The 16,777-nt window shown below is 42.0% G+C and overlaps 2 long non-coding RNA genes across 3 annotated transcripts in view; both read right to left on the bottom strand.

Annotated features, from left to right (window-relative positions):
* Positions 1–2,388: 2,388 nt before the first annotated feature.
* Positions 2,389–12,112, bottom strand: LOC144057823 (uncharacterized). Its single transcript, XR_013295332.1, has 4 exons — positions 12,018–12,112; positions 4,920–5,113; positions 3,212–3,380; positions 2,389–2,674 (listed from the first exon to the last, which is right to left on the bottom strand). It is a non-coding gene; the product is annotated as an uncharacterized LOC144057823 (long non-coding RNA).
* Positions 12,113–12,732: 620 nt separating this feature from the next.
* Positions 12,733–16,777, bottom strand: part of LOC144057812 (uncharacterized) — a 243,209-nt gene continuing 239,164 nt past the window's right edge. For both annotated transcript variants that reach the window (XR_013295329.1, XR_013295331.1), the window contains one exon: positions 12,733–13,087. This is a non-coding gene — a long non-coding RNA (uncharacterized LOC144057812). The remainder of the gene's footprint in view (positions 13,088–16,777) is intronic.

Below are 16,777 nucleotides of genomic sequence, written 5' to 3'. Positions count from 1 at the left end.
TTTTTGACTGGCAAATAAAGTACATTTGAACATACTTGCCAATACGTTTGGAAGTACAGTACTTGTAGGCTAAATGCTAAAAACTTAGCATTTTTCCCATAATGCCACGGTGCATGGACTTGCGCATGAGCAAGTAAAAAAGAAGAAGAAGAAGCTGTTTTACATTATACCAATACATTCAATAAATCAAATGGGGTATGCGGATGTGCAAATCAATACCCGATGGCATTGTGGGAAAATATGCTACGTTTTTAGCTTTTTGCCTAAAAGTATATTCAAACGTATTTTAAAGTAAGTTGGAATGTACTTTCAAAAAAATTAAAATGTATATCAAACAAACTTCAGACAGTATGGGGATAAAAAAAGCGGAATTCCGCGAATTAGCGGAAAAATCACATCCCTGTGCTAATGTGTACTAAACATTTTTCAGATTCAGATTCAGATTCAGACATTATTTATCCCACAAGGGGCTTTTCATTTGTAGCTTCCCAGTTTGCATACATATTGGCAGTTAGTCCATGGATGAATGAATGAATAGTATATAAGGAAGACATTGCAGCACAGGACGGAGCGAAGTCTGGGCCTTAGGAATCTACAAATTGTACGGCAAGATAAACAAGATACAATAAGATAAAGCAGATAGGGTAAGAACAAGACGATGTAAAAAATAATAATAGAACAATTAAAAGCAGAAAAAGGAGAAATAATTAATATAAATTACTTCCTCTAAATTCAAATAAAATCATTTGCAGTGAGCATGGTCTTCATTTACAAGCTGAATGGCAGAAGGAATGAAGGACTTTGAGTACCGGTTAGTTTTCCTTTAGGGCACATTATAACGTCTGTCCAAAGGCATAAGTGAGAAATCCTTACATAGGACATGATCTTGTAGACTAACAATTGTTTTTGCATTTTAGCTACTTGGTCCTCCCAAATTGTGTCCAAGTCCCTGTGGTAAGCTCCAATAATTTCGGAGCAAACTTTAACAATGCTATTTAAGCTATTTTTGTCTTTCACAGACAGCGTATTTGACAAAAGAGTTTCACTCATTTATACACATATATATTCAAAATTCTATATATATCTATATATATATATACATATTATGCATTGTAACATCCTTTTTCCAGAATACCACCTAAAGCACACTATTTTCCTAGCTACAGTTCATTACCCAGTATTGTACCATTAGGTAAAAGAAAATGTTAAAAGGCTTTCAATAAATGCGTGATAAAAATCAAATTTGTGACTGACAAATACGTTTGATCGTATTTAAAAACGTTGAAATGTACATGCAAATTCAGCCTCAGATTTCAGATTTAGCTCAAGATTTCTTTCCCTCCTCATCTTTCCCTCATTTGTAAATGCATTTGTACCTTCTTGGTCATAGCCTTACCCACATTTGGCCACAGCAAGTGGATGAAAGTGACCCGTGCGTGAGTACACCTCTGCTTCCAGGATGTGAAACCCTATTCCGGGTGGGATTGATTCTCATCTGGCCGCCGCGTGGCTGAGGCCAGCAGGGGAAGATAAGAGAAGACACCAAGTGGTCAATGATATGCTTAAACAGAAAAGAAGGATGAGAACGCAGTGCAAAGTCCATGCTGCAATTTAACACTGGTAAGATTTGGATGACCTTAGTATGAGTGTTAACTAAAATAAAAATATATATAAAACAAGACAATCAATTTGACATGTTTCTGATCTATGATTTATTTATCTGTTCCAAACAGAAAATGCGACCCATGTGAACAACACGGTGCGTTCTGCGTGCATGTGTGCCAACTTCTGGCCTGCCGCCCAACCCTCGGATGGGAGGTAAATAATTGAATGGATCCATTAATAAATAAAGTGCAAGGTGGGAGAAGGGAGGAGGCGGTCGAGGGGTTAGTCGTCTTTACAATCGCCAAGTGGCGAGTGGCACCGTGGCCAATGCGCTTCCACTCGCTCCGTGCTCACTCCCACTCAGGCATTAGCTGATGTGGACCCAGAGCTCGGAGCAGGACGTGCCATTTCAACACAGATCCTGCCTCATCCATCACTTCCTGTTGGGATAGTGGAGGGAGCTATCAGGCGTGCTTTATACCTTCAGCCCAACCGATAGTTTTAAAGTATAGGCCTTGGTAAAGTCCAGTTGGCGGTTGTTATTCTTACATGACATCGCATGCTATTTTCACAGAAAAACTTGCCAAGGGACCACTGAGTGGAGAAGAGAACAGGAAGTTGTTGTTTTGGAGCATGTTGCATTTGAATAGAATCCATTATCAGCCTTTGAAAAGCTTCAGTAGATTATTCAGCCAGGCTACTCTTAAAGGAGAAGTCACCCCCCCCCCCCCCAAAAAAAAAAAAAAATTATTGACAATAATATGTTCTATGCTGCCCCACTAGTCTAAATACAAAATTCCGTTCTGTCTTCAATTCCGCTTATCCGGGGTCGGGTCGCGGGGGCAGCAGCTTTAGCAGGGAAGCCCAGACTTCCCTCTCCCCAGCCACTTCACCCAGCTCTTCCGACGGGATCCCAAGGCGTTCCCAGGCCAGCCGAGAGATGTAGTCTGTCCAGCGTGTCCTGGGTTGTCCCCGGTGCCTCCCGCCGGTAGGACATGCCCGGAACACCTCCCCAGGGAGGCATCCAGGAGGCATCTGAACCAGATGCCCGAGCCACCTCAACTGGTTCCTCTCAACAATACAATACAATATTCTTGTTAATATTGCGTTAAGCAGCAAATCTCAACAGTTTTTTAAAATCAATATCATCAGGTGGCCATTTTGCCACTTGCTGTCGAGTGAAAATGACATCACAGTTGCTCTGGTCTCAGGTAACAACCAATCACAGCTCAGCTTCAGAAAACATGTGAGCTGTGATTGGTCGTTGCCTGAGCTCTGAGCAACTGTGATGTCATCTTTCAGTCAAAATGCAAGTGACAAAATGGCCGCCCCCTGAGATGGATAAAAATGGCTGGATTTTGCTTCATAACTCATATTCCACAATTGTAATATTAATTTGAATGTCATGTTTAGACTAGTGAAGTCACATTTTATTGTCAAGAAATGTTTAAGGTTGATTTCCCCTTTAAAATATGAGGGCATTTCTTTCAAGTAAAAAGTCCATTATTATCGTTTGTCTATTTGTCAGCCTTCTTCAATAGGGATTTGAACGCATTTGAAACCAAACTCAAAATTCAACAGCTTAAGTAAAAAAATGCGGTCTTACCCTTTTCCAACATCAATTCTCCATTAATACTGAGCTTTCTTCTTCTTCACTCTTTCAAATGTGCTCCTCTTGTTTTGTCTTTCTGTGGGCCTTCTTCTATATTTTACAGCCTGATCTCTATTTAGATTTCCTCGTTTGGAGTTGCCACAACGCTCCCTGCTGCCAACATCTGTAAGCGGTTTGGAGGCAAGAGACACGATGGAAAAACATTAAAAAAAAAAAAGTTTTAAAAAAAGGGCCGGCACTGTGTTCTACTACTGCGCTGCGATGGAAGGAAGGCTGTGAAAGGGATACAAACTGCTCTGGGATCAGAGGGCTACTCAGGAGCCGGGCCCAGGCTCAAATTAAAAACTTGGCAGTGACGCTTGTTATGTGCAAGGAGATACATGTCAGAATCAAAAAAAGAGCTAATATCTTTTACTCTTCAGGCAATCTAATATTATGTGCAGTATGTAACATAGGGTGACCATATTTTGATTTTCAAAAAAGAGAACACTAAATATTTGAATGATATTCAAAGTTTACTTAAAGATGGCATACATTATAACTATTTTAATTAACTTATGAATCCTCTGTATGAGTGGAAAATAAATCAAAAAACATAACTCTGTTTTGAAGTCTTACGTGATAAATGAACAAATAAATAAATAAATAATGACAAAGGCCAACTCATTTTGTGCTAAAATGTACTTTTCAAACAGCCAACCTCCCGTGATCCCGTGGAAATTTAGTTAGTTAGTTGGGGGGGGGGGGGGGTTGTTGAACCTGCGCCATGACCAAGTCTCCGGTTTGGGAGTGCAGAGCGCTACCAGTGAGCTAAAAATCTGGACCGCCGGCACATCTTGGCACTTTATGTGAATGATCAGGAAATGAGGTCATACGTCAAAAGCTGACCTTCTGTTTTAAACACAACAATAATAACTTTTTTCCGCCTCATCCACTCCTCCGGATTGACATGGGTACAGTCCGTGGTCAACTAGTCTCGATAACAACACAGTGCACTCCGCCTTCCATTTGTCGCGAAGCATCAGTGAAATTCAAAACATGCTAATTGGTCCAGAAAAACAACAAAAAACAGACATATTCATGAATTTATAAATACATTGAAATACAATAAATACAATTTATAAATAAATGTACAAGCCACACTAGACCGTACTTTACACTGTCGGGGTGGGGGTTGGTGGAGCAATTGTTTGGACCCCGCAGTTTAAGGTTTACTGCGGATTGACCTTCATCACGTGTCAGGTTTTAGGCAGATTGGACTTGAGCTGCAGCACTTTTAAAGAGATTATGTTATTGTAAGAGATTAGAGGAAGTAGATACATTGAAGGAAGCTAATGAGGGGGTTCGCCCTTCCCCAGCTGCATGCCGGCTTAATGCATTGCTCACTGTCCTGTTGATAATGCACACTACAATGCTATGATTGTGCTATTACAGTGTTTTTTGTTTTTTTTTAATCGCCAACGATATACAATTTAATAGTTGTCCATTCGAGGGCATGTGGCTGCCATTTACTGCGCCGGTAAGACGAGTGAAATGTCGAAGGGGAGAGTCAGGGGATGTGTGTGCACAGTAGGGTCTCATTAGGTAATGAGGGTGATTACACTGCATTAGGCAGTGGAGAAGCAAGGCAGCAGCCACGGCGAGGGAGGGTGGGAGGGCAGAGGAGAAACATGTGTCTGTGATTTGCGGCATAAGCACATACCATTTAATTGAGACAAGCTGTCGCCGTGTCCTGATTGGTGCAGAGCTGTCCTCTCTGTGTCTGCTTGGCCCTCGCTGTCCTTAACTCAGAGGGCAGAAAAGACAGATGTGGTGTGAACGGTTTGAACGGGAGCGTGGAAAGGTACTGGACTCCGAGGGCGGAACGCCGGCCGTCTCCACTTTTCTAGGTCAGACCTTTGCATGGAGAAGATGGAAATGTTTTGTCTGTGAGTCAAGAAGGTGACCGATTGCAGTGTCACGCTTCATCTTAGATAAAAGACAGAACAAGATGAGCACTGAATGTGTGAGAGGATTCCCTTTGCAAGGCACAGCCCTGTCTTCTACAAGTCGGGAGGTATTTTTACCCTGCCTAAAGTGCTGACCTAGTCTCAGGTAATTACACCCCTGTTGGGCTTTGGCACAGACATGTCAGGGCAGTGCTGAGTGCACCTTACACCCCAGCGACGGGTAAACCACACTTATCTCGCCATTTACAAGCGAGAGCAGAAACTGGCTCCAAATGAGAGTGGGGAAGTGGGGCCTACTTTGGCAAAGCCACGAAAACTCTCTCCTAGGCATCCCGTCAAAAGCGGAAAAGTGCGGAAGAAGCAAAAAGAAGTTTGACACATATGCAGTGAGAGTAGAAAAGAGAAAAGACATATCAAAGTGGCAAACAGTGGGATTATGGTAAAGTGGTGCCTGTATGTGGTGCATTTCCTGGCTATGGATTCAATCCAGTAATCCCTAAGAGGGTTACGCATTTTCTAATCACTTGTAACACAATAATGTTGAACCAGCATGAACAGGATGCATCTTTTTTCTATGTAAAAAAAAAAAATGTAAACAAGGTTTTACTAACAGGCCTGGATCTGTTGACACCTCACAACTATTTTTAGAGGCCGCTTGTTACTTTGTTTTGAGACATTTAACACATTTTAATCATACTGATATTTATACAATTCTGAATCTAATCATGAAGGTATTTGCAATCTGCAAGTTGGCAAATGTCCAGAATGTCTTTCACATATTTGGGCCGAGTTCAGCTCAGTTTACTACTTTCGACTGGTAAATGTCACGTGAGGTGCCGAGTTAGGACCCAAACGCAGGGAGTTGGGAAACAGAGAATCTTTATATACCGTACAAAAGTACAAAGTAACAACAGAGATCAGGGATGGATTCAGATGTCCCCAAAGAAAACACTTGATGGAAAAACTCTCGATTGAGAAAGCAGGGCCGGATGCATGGAAGCAACCTGAAACACATGGAAGAACAGCTTGCATGGAGGCGTAGAGATAGGAAACCTCAACGTCCATCCATCAATCCATCCATCCATCCATCTACTGCTTATCCAGGGTTGGGTCGTGGGGGCAGCAGTTTTAGGAGGGAAGCCCAGACTTCCCTCTCACCAGCCATTTCAACCAGCTCCTCTGGCGGGATCCCAAGGCGTTCCCAGGCCAGCTGAGAGACAATGTCTTTCCAGCGTGTCCTGTGTCTTTCCCGGGACCTCCTCTCAATGGGACATGCCCGCAACACCTCACACCAGATGCCAGAGCCACCCCAACTAGTTCTTCTTAACGTGGAGAAGCAGCGGCTTGACTCCGAGTCCTTCCCGGATGACAGAGCTTTTTACCCTATCTCTAGGGAGAGCTCGGACACCCTGCGGAGGAAACTCATTTCGGCCGCTTGTATCTTGGGACCAACAGCTCATGACCATAGGTGAGGGTAGGAACGTAAATCGACCGGTAAATGGTGCAAATGTCACTTGTTGGAGTCATGAAGATTTTCTGGATAAAGTATGTTTTTGTTTTGTAAAGAAGAGCTTTTCTCAGTTAGATTTTTCCTTGGTTGTGTTTTTTTAAATGACTGATTAATTTAAAGGTAATGAATGAAATCTACTTGCTTAAAAATACAACTTTGGTCATGTGACAGCCAGGGCCCTGCAATATAAATGCACCGTTTTAGATAATGTGACTTTGCCTACATTATGCCTCCAATGTTCCCAAGACATGCTTATAAATAAAGCCCAGTATTTGAATGGTCTTCAACGAGACAGTTTGAAGAGTGGAGCCAGTGAACATGTGCTTTTCAGACTTTGCGAGCAGAACAGGAAACCTTGAGTCTGTGTTGTCTTTACTTTGTCCAGAATCTATGTATCGTCTCTCCCGTTAAATGCATGTTTTATGGAAACTATGCGCTGTGTGTTGCGCTGCAAAGGGAAATGGCTGTGGTCAGACCATAGTCCTTGACAGAGGCGGGAGGAAAGCAAAGAGAAAGACAGAGGCGGGGCAAAGAAGAAATAATACTTGAATTGAAATGATGAGTCTATACAGGATACATGTTTTATCCACATGTGCACAGGCACAAATATGGACGGACCCACGAAGGAAGGTTCCAGCTGAGGTGCAGTGTGTTGTCTGCTGGTGGGAATGTGCCACTGCACGTTAATTCTCCCTTCACGCTTGCATTGAGGAACACAGAGCCTCTAATTGATGCTAAACAAACTACTGACCCACACTCGGGATCAAAGTCTGTCCCTGATGCACACACAGTGACACAAGCTTAAAAAGTTTACTATCTGCCCTCAAACTTACTTGAAAGTTAATATGCAATTTTATAAGCACTTTAAAAAGTCTTTTTTTTGTGTGTGAGAAGTTAAAATGTGGACGCAAATGACAGGGTTGATTTGCAATCGTCCACTGTAAGTCTGGGGGGCATTTTGGAGAGTGCCCATGCATGCGTTAGGACACACTGGAAGGTGAGAGGGAGGCCCGAGAACAGAGTTGGCAATAGAAATTCTGGAGGGGGCCACAATTTTTCATCAGTGCTACTGGGGGACCACGTAATTATACACACACTTCTGAATCAGATGTATGACAAAAATGCCACTTTATATATGAATAAAATATGTGCATGCATATAAAATGCTTGCGCTTAATATATTTCATTTTTCGTAATACATTTCTCAATGCATGTACTGTATGAAAGATCCACTGTCACAGAGGTGCAGAATTTGGATCTAAAAACAGACAGGACACAGGAGTTGGAACACAGAGTATTTATAGGCAAAGATACAAAATAACAACAGAAAGCAGGACTGGATGTGGATGGCCGTGAAGAAAACACTTCACGGAAAAACCTTGACTAAGAAATCTTGCGCTGACTACTAAATCTTGAGATGGCTGGATGCAGGGAAATCCTCCGCTAGGAAACATCGACTAAACAACCTATCGCTAACTATCGCTAGGGCAGTGCACAATTCTATATGATATGATGGAATAAAGACTTATATGACTAAAAAGAGCCACAAATACAAAACCTAAATAAGATTGACAATTACAGGAACATAGAAACTACATAGCAACTGACTTCATCATCACAAGGAGCATAGCAACTGACCAGTGACCACCTTATCATTATAATCAGAAGGAACATGGTGAGTGCATAAAATGTGGCAAACTTAGAGTGGCTGATATGGCTAAAACATCGACATGATCACATTATAATCTTAAGAGACATAGTAACTGCATAATCATAATACATCCAAAACACAATGACCCCCCTGGCCCATTCAAAACACAGTGACCTATAACGCAGTGACACAACTCTAAACAATAATAACATCCACTATTCTAACTAAACAACAAAGGGTTTGACGCAAAGAAACAATAACCACATATTGTGATGTGTTTTGTTTTTGTATATTTTTCCTGAGCGCAAAGGCCTCTCTTGCATAACAAAGTTACATTCAAAGATGGCTCAAATGAAAACAAACATTAAGTGCAAGAACTTATTTTGTGCGCTTGTTTTTCCATAAAAACTCATGCATTGGAATATTAACTATAGTACTATGTTTGTCCCGCATATCATTGCAAATCTGCAAAAAAATATTAGGCCTACTCACGTTTTGGTATAGGTCAGTATAGGATTCAGTGTAAGTCCAACTAAGCAATGTCTGCCTTCTACTGGTGAATGGTGACATTACAATGTAAAACTACAGTTGCCCCTTGCGCCCGCAGATTCATATATTCTCTGAATTTTTTTCTTTATTTTTTCCCATAATTTATTTCTTTATTTCCCCCGTGTTATAATATTTAATATTCATCAGCGTATTTTAAAGTTTTTTTTTTGGGGGGGGGGGGGGGGTTGTAAAAAAATAAATTAATATGATTTATTTATATAACCTTTTTTTAAGTTAATCAAGGGGCCACTCGGCCTGTGAGCTGCCAGTTGCCCATTCCTGATCTAGAAAGTAAAGTCTTACACATCCTTGTAACACACACATACACGCACGTCGCACACACACACACGCGTCTGCTGGCCTACATGCACACACGGCCGCCGCGCAAGGAAGAGACACAACGATGCCTTTGTGCAGGCCACATTTCCCCGTCCCTCCTCTTCAATAGATCATCTTCCGCATGGAGGGCAAGTGCGTGCACGCCACAGCAAGTGAAACCGAGGGAGGGTGGAAAGGAGTGGGCGAGAAGTTCTAACCTGAATCATTTTCCACAGATTCCCCTCGTCTCTAGTCTTCCGTGTCTCCCTCCACACCCTCCCCCTTTTCTCTCACTCCCTCCACAGAGGAATCCAGTCCCTCCGTTGGGATGGGAACCCTTTGAAGGTGATCCAGAATTGTGTTGCTCTGCCTGCTCTTCCCCTCTGCCACCTCCACTCCCTCCGCACGGGCCCTCGGGGGTGCTGGATCCCGCTCAACCCGAGAGCAGCCCTGCTCCAAATCCAGGCCCGGGCGAAACGCCGCTTGTGGGCCTCACACGGCGCCCCGCTGAACCCCGGAGGGAACGCAAAGACGGAGGACAGAGGGAGACGCACGCACGGTCACGTACGCTGATTAAATGCAGAGGATTGTCTCTACCTTCATCCCTTTGCTTTTCATAAGCATTTTTTTTCATCCTTACACCTCCTCCCTCATTCCAGGCCACTTCCCCTCTGCCTTGCCTTCACTTCCTCCCTCCGTCCCAAGGGCAAACTCATCAAACTGGTTCCGTTGGCACACCGGGAACACACAAATACGCATAGGGATGCCAACACAAGCTCTTTATACAACAGGGCCTTTCTCTTGCAGGGCCTCACAACCGAGCAGAAGATAGACAATGACAAACAGACACAAAAAAAGAGAGAAAAGAGCAGATCAAGAGAAAAGTGATGCAGAGGGCTGTGCATTCTTTTGGCTCACCCGGCACTCGAGCTCAGGAGACGTGTTGCTGGTTGTTGGTTTTACTACCCCCGAGCCACATGGGCTGGCATGCCCGCGTGTGTGTGCTTACATTGGTATGTGTCAAACTAAAGCAGAGATTGCAATTTCACTCACATTACTACTTTTATCACCTATGTAGTACGTGTGTGTTCTCCAGCGTAATAAGCAGAGGAACACACACTTCCATCTTACTGCTTTCAATTAAACCTAAAGAGCTTCCAGAAGCGCCGGGTCCTCGTGCCAAAACGCGCCGCACGTTTACACACAAGCAAATTTACACAAGATGGTCATTTATCTTATGTGACACCGCACAACTTAATTGCAATCACATGATGTATGGGGCCAAAATGTTTTGGCACTGAACGATATTTCAGGTTTATTGCCGTATTTTTTGTGTGGTCAGATTAACAAAAAAAATCTCAACAGGAAATTCTGAGAATGCCACAGTGTTAATGTATGTAAAGTGCTGCCTTGAGATACAAGTTTAATTTGCTGTGTGACCACACTCAGGACTCAAAAACTTCGTATCTCAAATCATCTATTTACTTTGAAATGAATGGAAAGTCAAAATGCCACTGATCCGTTTCGGCTATCAGTTCTTTCTTGAACTCAAGTGGGGTTCATAATCACATATCAAACCTTCTCTGATCTCAGTGCAACACTAATATTAATCGTTCTTTGGGGAGGATAAGGAATACAACTGTGAATTGTTACATTAGCTGCTTACATGTTGCTGAACCAGTTGTGTTCAATCCATTGTTTAAGGGGTTAAAAAACTGCAACATAAATGCTAATTAGCATTAAGCTAAACTGATTTGCTTTCTTGCAATACAGTGGACACTCGCTACTTCGAGGTTCACTTATCGCGGATTCACTGTATCGCGGATTTGTATTTGGGTCCAAAATTCATTCATTACGGGCTCTATCTTGGGTTGTACCTCGCTATTTCGCGGGTTCTTCAGAAATTACTAGCCCCCCCCACCCCGCCACATTTACTGTATTCTTGATTTATGCTGCTATTTTTCTTATTATATTTACAAAGTTAACAAGTGGTTAGAAGGGCGGGAACTGTGTGGTGGCTTTGTTATGGCTCAGCAGAAGCGTAACTCGTCACCAAAACAAATATTTTTACGTCCTCTACTTCCCAGAAAGTCACCTGGGGAAAAAGTGAGGGAACAAATAGTAATAATCTCGAGACACAAAGAAAAAAAGACTTTCACAACTACTGTAAGTGACTCTGGTGCTTACAGCACTATAACAACACCACCGATATGCTATTCATTAGCCTGTCTATGATGTTTTGCATAATTTGTTAGCATGAAGCTAATCTATGTTTCAAATACAAGCTGTAACTGTCTGTTTCTGTGAAAATTAATAGTATACTTCAAGGAATTGTGTGGTGGCTTTGTTATGGCTCAGCAGAAGCGTAACTTGTCCCCAAAACAAATATTTTTACGTCCTCTACTTCCCAGAAATTCACCTGAGGAAAAAGTGAGGGAACAAATAGTAATAATCTCGAGACACAAAGAAAAAAAGACTGACTCTGGTGCTTACAGCACTATAACAAAACCACACATATGCTATTCATTAGCCTGTCTATGACGTTTTGCATAATTTGTTAGCATGAAGCTAATCTATGTTTTAAAAACAAGCTGCAACTATCTGTTTATGTTTAAATTAATAGTATACTACAAGTGGGAGTGGCATTATTAAACAACTTGAAGAATCTTTTTGAAAAATTGTTGACTATCTGCTAAACTGCATTGTTGTATCTTAAATTTTTGCTTGTAGGTCAAAACAAAAGAAAGTCGAACAATGGATCATATTTGAAAATGTTCACGCTAATTTCAGGTCCATTGTTTCATAAGGCACCACTATACTCACCTCCGAGTGACATTTCTGTGTTACAGCCTCGCGACGTCACAAGGGTCATCATCAGAGTGTTGCGGGTGAAGACGAGCATTCAGTGTGTGTGCGAGCTATCTATAGCTGGTGCATCCCCGGGGATTTGTGTCTTAAACTCCATATTCATGACACATCACTTTGGGGATTAGAAGGGCATCATCAGATAGAGGGTCTTACAGAAGCGCACGCACACACATACAGAAAATAAAGAGACGCTCAGTGACGTTGTCGTCCGGGTATGCTTTCTAGGAAGTTGTTCACTTACAGTAATTTTACATTAAACACATTTTGGTCCAGCTACAGTTGAGATGTTTTTATCCGGAGCAGGCAGGGTGATTGCTTTGTATCACTAACCCGAACAGTTGGGTGTTAATTTGTGTCGTGATTATTTACTTACTTAACCCTAACAGCCTGCAGTGTTCGTCTCAAGCTGCCAGTTCAAACACTTTGCGTGTGTCAATTGTTGAGACAAGAACGTATCCAAATGGTGCGAGGCCGAGGTTGATTAAGGCCACAGGAATCTGATCTGTGGTGAGGGGTTGGAAAATGAGGCGGGGGTGTTAGCGCCGACAGTGTGTCTTTGTGCTGTGATTGTATAGTTTGTGGCTGTGTGTGCATCCATGCATGCATGTGTGTGTTCTTATCTCGCCGGGTCCACATCAGCAGGAGCATCAGAGGAAGCGCAGCCTTTCCTTCCTGTGCCTTTCACACTGTCACAACACACTCTGGCCATGAAACTCTCTCTGGCGTCGGCCAACTTGCAGAGCGAGTGAGGGGAGAACGCGCAGTATGTGTGCGATACGCTTTAGAGTGTATATATTGTTTATTTGAAACGACGGGACGAATTAGGCGGGAGCTTGGTGAAGCAAGAGTGGAAGAGTTAGGAAAGCATGCTGTGGCCTTGTAGTTTTGGAAGTAACAGTAGACGTTCAGTTGGGGCTGTGACCTCCATCGGGAAGCTGGGGAAGGACAACTCTCTACCCGATGCTTTGCACCTGCAGCTCGCCACTGGCAGACAGCCACTCCTTCCTGTTTCGGTCTGGGCCGTCCTGAAAAACAGCAGCGGCCTTCATTTGGTCACGTCCAAATGGTCCACAATTACAGGATGACATGCTATGACAGCTTCATCAGCTGTGATGCTTAGATTCACGAGAGCCAAGGTGGTAAGTAAGTAAGATAACTAAAGTGGTGCCCGGGGATACAAGTTTAATTCATTCCGTGACTGCTCGCATTGCCGTCCGTCCGTCTTCTTCCGCTTATCCGGGGTCGGGTCGCGGGGGCAGCAGCTTTAGCAGGGAAGCCCAGACTTCCCTCTCCCCAGCCACTTCAGCCAGCTCATCCGACGGGACCCCAAGGCGTTCCCAGGACAGCCGAGAGACATAGTCTCTCCAGCGTGTCCTGGAATGCTCGCATTGCAATGAACAAAAATTAAAATAAATCCGTCCGCCCGCAGCCATATTGAATAATAACACCTCAAATCTTTTGTCAGCTCATCAGTACAGCCATAAAATTTGTCATTTGACATAGAGGTTAAATAATATACGGAAAACTTGAAAAGTTTGTGTTTCTCAGTTTGTGGTGTGAAACTGTGGAACAGAATGAGTGAGGAATTAAAACAACCTCCAAACATAAATAATTTCAAAAGAGTATGCAAATGGGGTATATTATAAGGGAGAATACATGTAGCATACAGTGTGTATTTGTAAAGTTATGTGTACAGTATAGAGAAGAGAGAATGATGCATGCGGGCATACTGTAATTTTATGTACAAAATTACGCGATGTGTATATTTAATTTGTGAACGTATATATATATTTATATTTGGTAATGTGAAGCCGTTGGTAGGATCTAAATAAGTTTGTCTTCTTCCTACTACTTTTCGGGCTAGCTGTGCATGTTGTTTTCATTTGGAATATTTATATAGTCGTTTTTTGCTTTGTTTTTGCGGTTTTTGTTTTGACTCAAGTTTGAAATAAACTTCAAAATCTGAATGTGACTACTGTTATATTGTCACATGTGCAACATTTATGTTCACGCCACTGCTTAAAGGGTTTAAAGCACTGCAACAGATGCGATTCAGCACTATTAAGATAGCAGACTGAAAGGTTATGATATGGTGGTTTTAAATACACAACATGTAGTTTCAGTTTTACAGTAAACTTCAACTGGGAGCTGCATTAAACAGCTTGAAGCCTCTTTTATGAAGAATTGTTTAAGATTCTTCAAAGTGTTGCTTGCTGATAATACTGTCAAATGTGTTGAGTTGAGTTCACTGCCACTTGAACAATGGCTCGTATGGAAAAAAAAAACCCTCAGTTGGGTCACTCGGATCTCATGGCACCACTTTATAAATACGAAGTCTTCACCCTAGTTTTGGTTAAATACATAATACAGCTTCATATTCAAGTGACTGTTGCATGATTCTTGTTTTTCAGGTGTCTGGTTGTTAGTTCGCTTTCCAGGAGCATGTTAATATATCAAACTCTGAGACAAAAACAAAGATAATATGAGCATCTACGTCCAACTCTCACACTACGTCATTGTGAAATGTCATGTTTTTTCAAAAATAATGTAATGCAAACGCATGTTGGACACTGACCCCCAACACACTGCTGGGACGAAAAACAAATGTTCTGGATAAATACACATTTCCTTTTTAAACAAACATTTGTATGGTGTACATTATTACTAATTGAGCTGTTACATTCAACAAATATTTAGACTTCTGGAAGAGCCTTCTTGGTAAATTCTTGTTGGGCCAGCAGCGCATGCAGTGCAATGTCAGCAGCTCACCAAGAACATGCCTTTTACGCATGTACAACATAATTTGGCAACCTGAGGAGTGAAGCTAATGAGCATGTGTTTGTTATTCATCTTTACATGATTAATTAAAGACATGTGACACAGTATGGGATCAAATAAAAAAGATGTGCGTTAATAAGAGAGTTGGCAATAACAATAATAAATAAATAAATATATATATATTTTTTAATAATTGTCATATTTGTTAACACTGTCAGTATGACCTGATAGTAGCATATTAATAAAATGGTCTGTGAAAAAAAATCAGGCCACTCTGGCCCCATCTTGCGCCTTTGATTTGAGTTTCATAAACCCGCGCACCAGAGTGGAAAACAACCAATGAAAGGCATAAGGTGTCAATCATTTGATTGTTTGATCTTGAAAAAACATAATCTTTGTTTCAATTCAATTGCACAGGATTAATGTCACATTAATGGTGGGGAAAAAAATGAAAATACTGTCTTGGTCTTGGCATTTTAGCAGGGGTGTGTAAAGTTTTTGTACCCATTGTGTGTGTCCAGACAACTCAAATATGCCATATAAATTGCAGCACACACAAAAACATTACAGACACTCTCGAGAGCTATTAAATGGGAGCTGTGCCAAAGCAAGACTTCATTTCAATTTCAAATCCAAGGCCTGACTTTGACCTTTCAACACTAAACTAGTTAAGGCGTCACTTTCCCTCTTCGTCTGTTATGCTGCTTGTCAACGCGCCCAGTTTGCGTTACCATGACAACTTCAAACGTATTATGTTAAGTTGACAAGTCGAACCCGGCGTCTCCAAAGTTGTGATCACATTTCAAGAACCAGGGACAAGCAGTTACGACACCACCTACTACAATGTCATTTTTTATTATTCTTTTATTATGGTATCATCGTTTGCTAGTATTTAGTCAAGGTGTCTCATATGGTCAATTCTTTTCCCCAAGACTATTAGCCACAAAGTACAGACGCTCCCCAACTTACGAACGAGTTACGTTCCGAGCGATCGTTCGTAAGGTGAATTTGTTCGTAAGTTGCTTCAGTGCTATATTTTGTATTATAATTTATGTTTAAAGAGAATACGTACAGTACTGTACTACGTATGTTAGAGAGAGAGAGCGAGAGACACACACAGTATGTACATGTACGTAATAAGGTAAATAAAATGAAGTTTAACTTACTTTTGGAAGATGTACTCGATGCTTAAGGATTTGATGGAGGAGGAGGAAGAGGAGGATTTTATATCATGAGAGGTTCTTCGTCGTCGCTGGAATGGGCTTCAAAAGTTACTCCGTAACTTCAATGTAGGAAGAAGTTGAGGGTCGAGGAGAAGAAGATGAGGGTTGATGAGTATCTTCCTTGGAGGATTTACTAGAAACTGGCCGAAAGAAGCGATCTAACTACGATTGCACAGTTTTCTTCTTTTTTCATCATAAATGATGCGGTAGCACTGTATGGCATCATTCAATTGATTTGCAACCTTTGTGCAACGTTCAATATTTGGGTCTTGCTGCTCGAAGAGTGCGATGGCTTTATCTATGAGCGACAGGCGTTTCTTCTTCTTCCTCCTCCTCGACACGTTGCTGAGCCTCCAATGCTGGGTGAGCTCTCACAGCGCCAAGCGTCGGTATTAGCGGCGGAAAGAAGCACTACAGTACTCGGAAAAAGGTGCGCAATAAAAAATCTAACTTACAGCATCTCTTTCCGAACATTTTTTGACATGCGCGCATGCGCGCAGACATGTTCGTATGTACCGTTGTTCGTAACACGAATGTTCGTAAGTAGGGGAGCGTCTGTATTTACAAATGAATTCTCGACTTTTGATTTGATTGCCGTAAATCCTGCGTGAGGCAGGTTAGACATGATGTTTGTAATTTTGCAAACAAGGGCAAGGCCGGCCAATCTTTGAGAGGGAGGGCCGCTGTGGGAGTGGTCAGAGTCGACTTCAATCA

The sequence above is a fragment of the Vanacampus margaritifer genome, chromosome 1 (genome assembly GCF_051991255.1).
Source record: "Vanacampus margaritifer isolate UIUO_Vmar chromosome 1, RoL_Vmar_1.0, whole genome shotgun sequence".
Classification (NCBI taxonomy): Eukaryota; Metazoa; Chordata; class Actinopteri; order Syngnathiformes; family Syngnathidae; genus Vanacampus; species Vanacampus margaritifer.
This window is presented reverse-complemented; position numbering and strand designations above follow the sequence as displayed.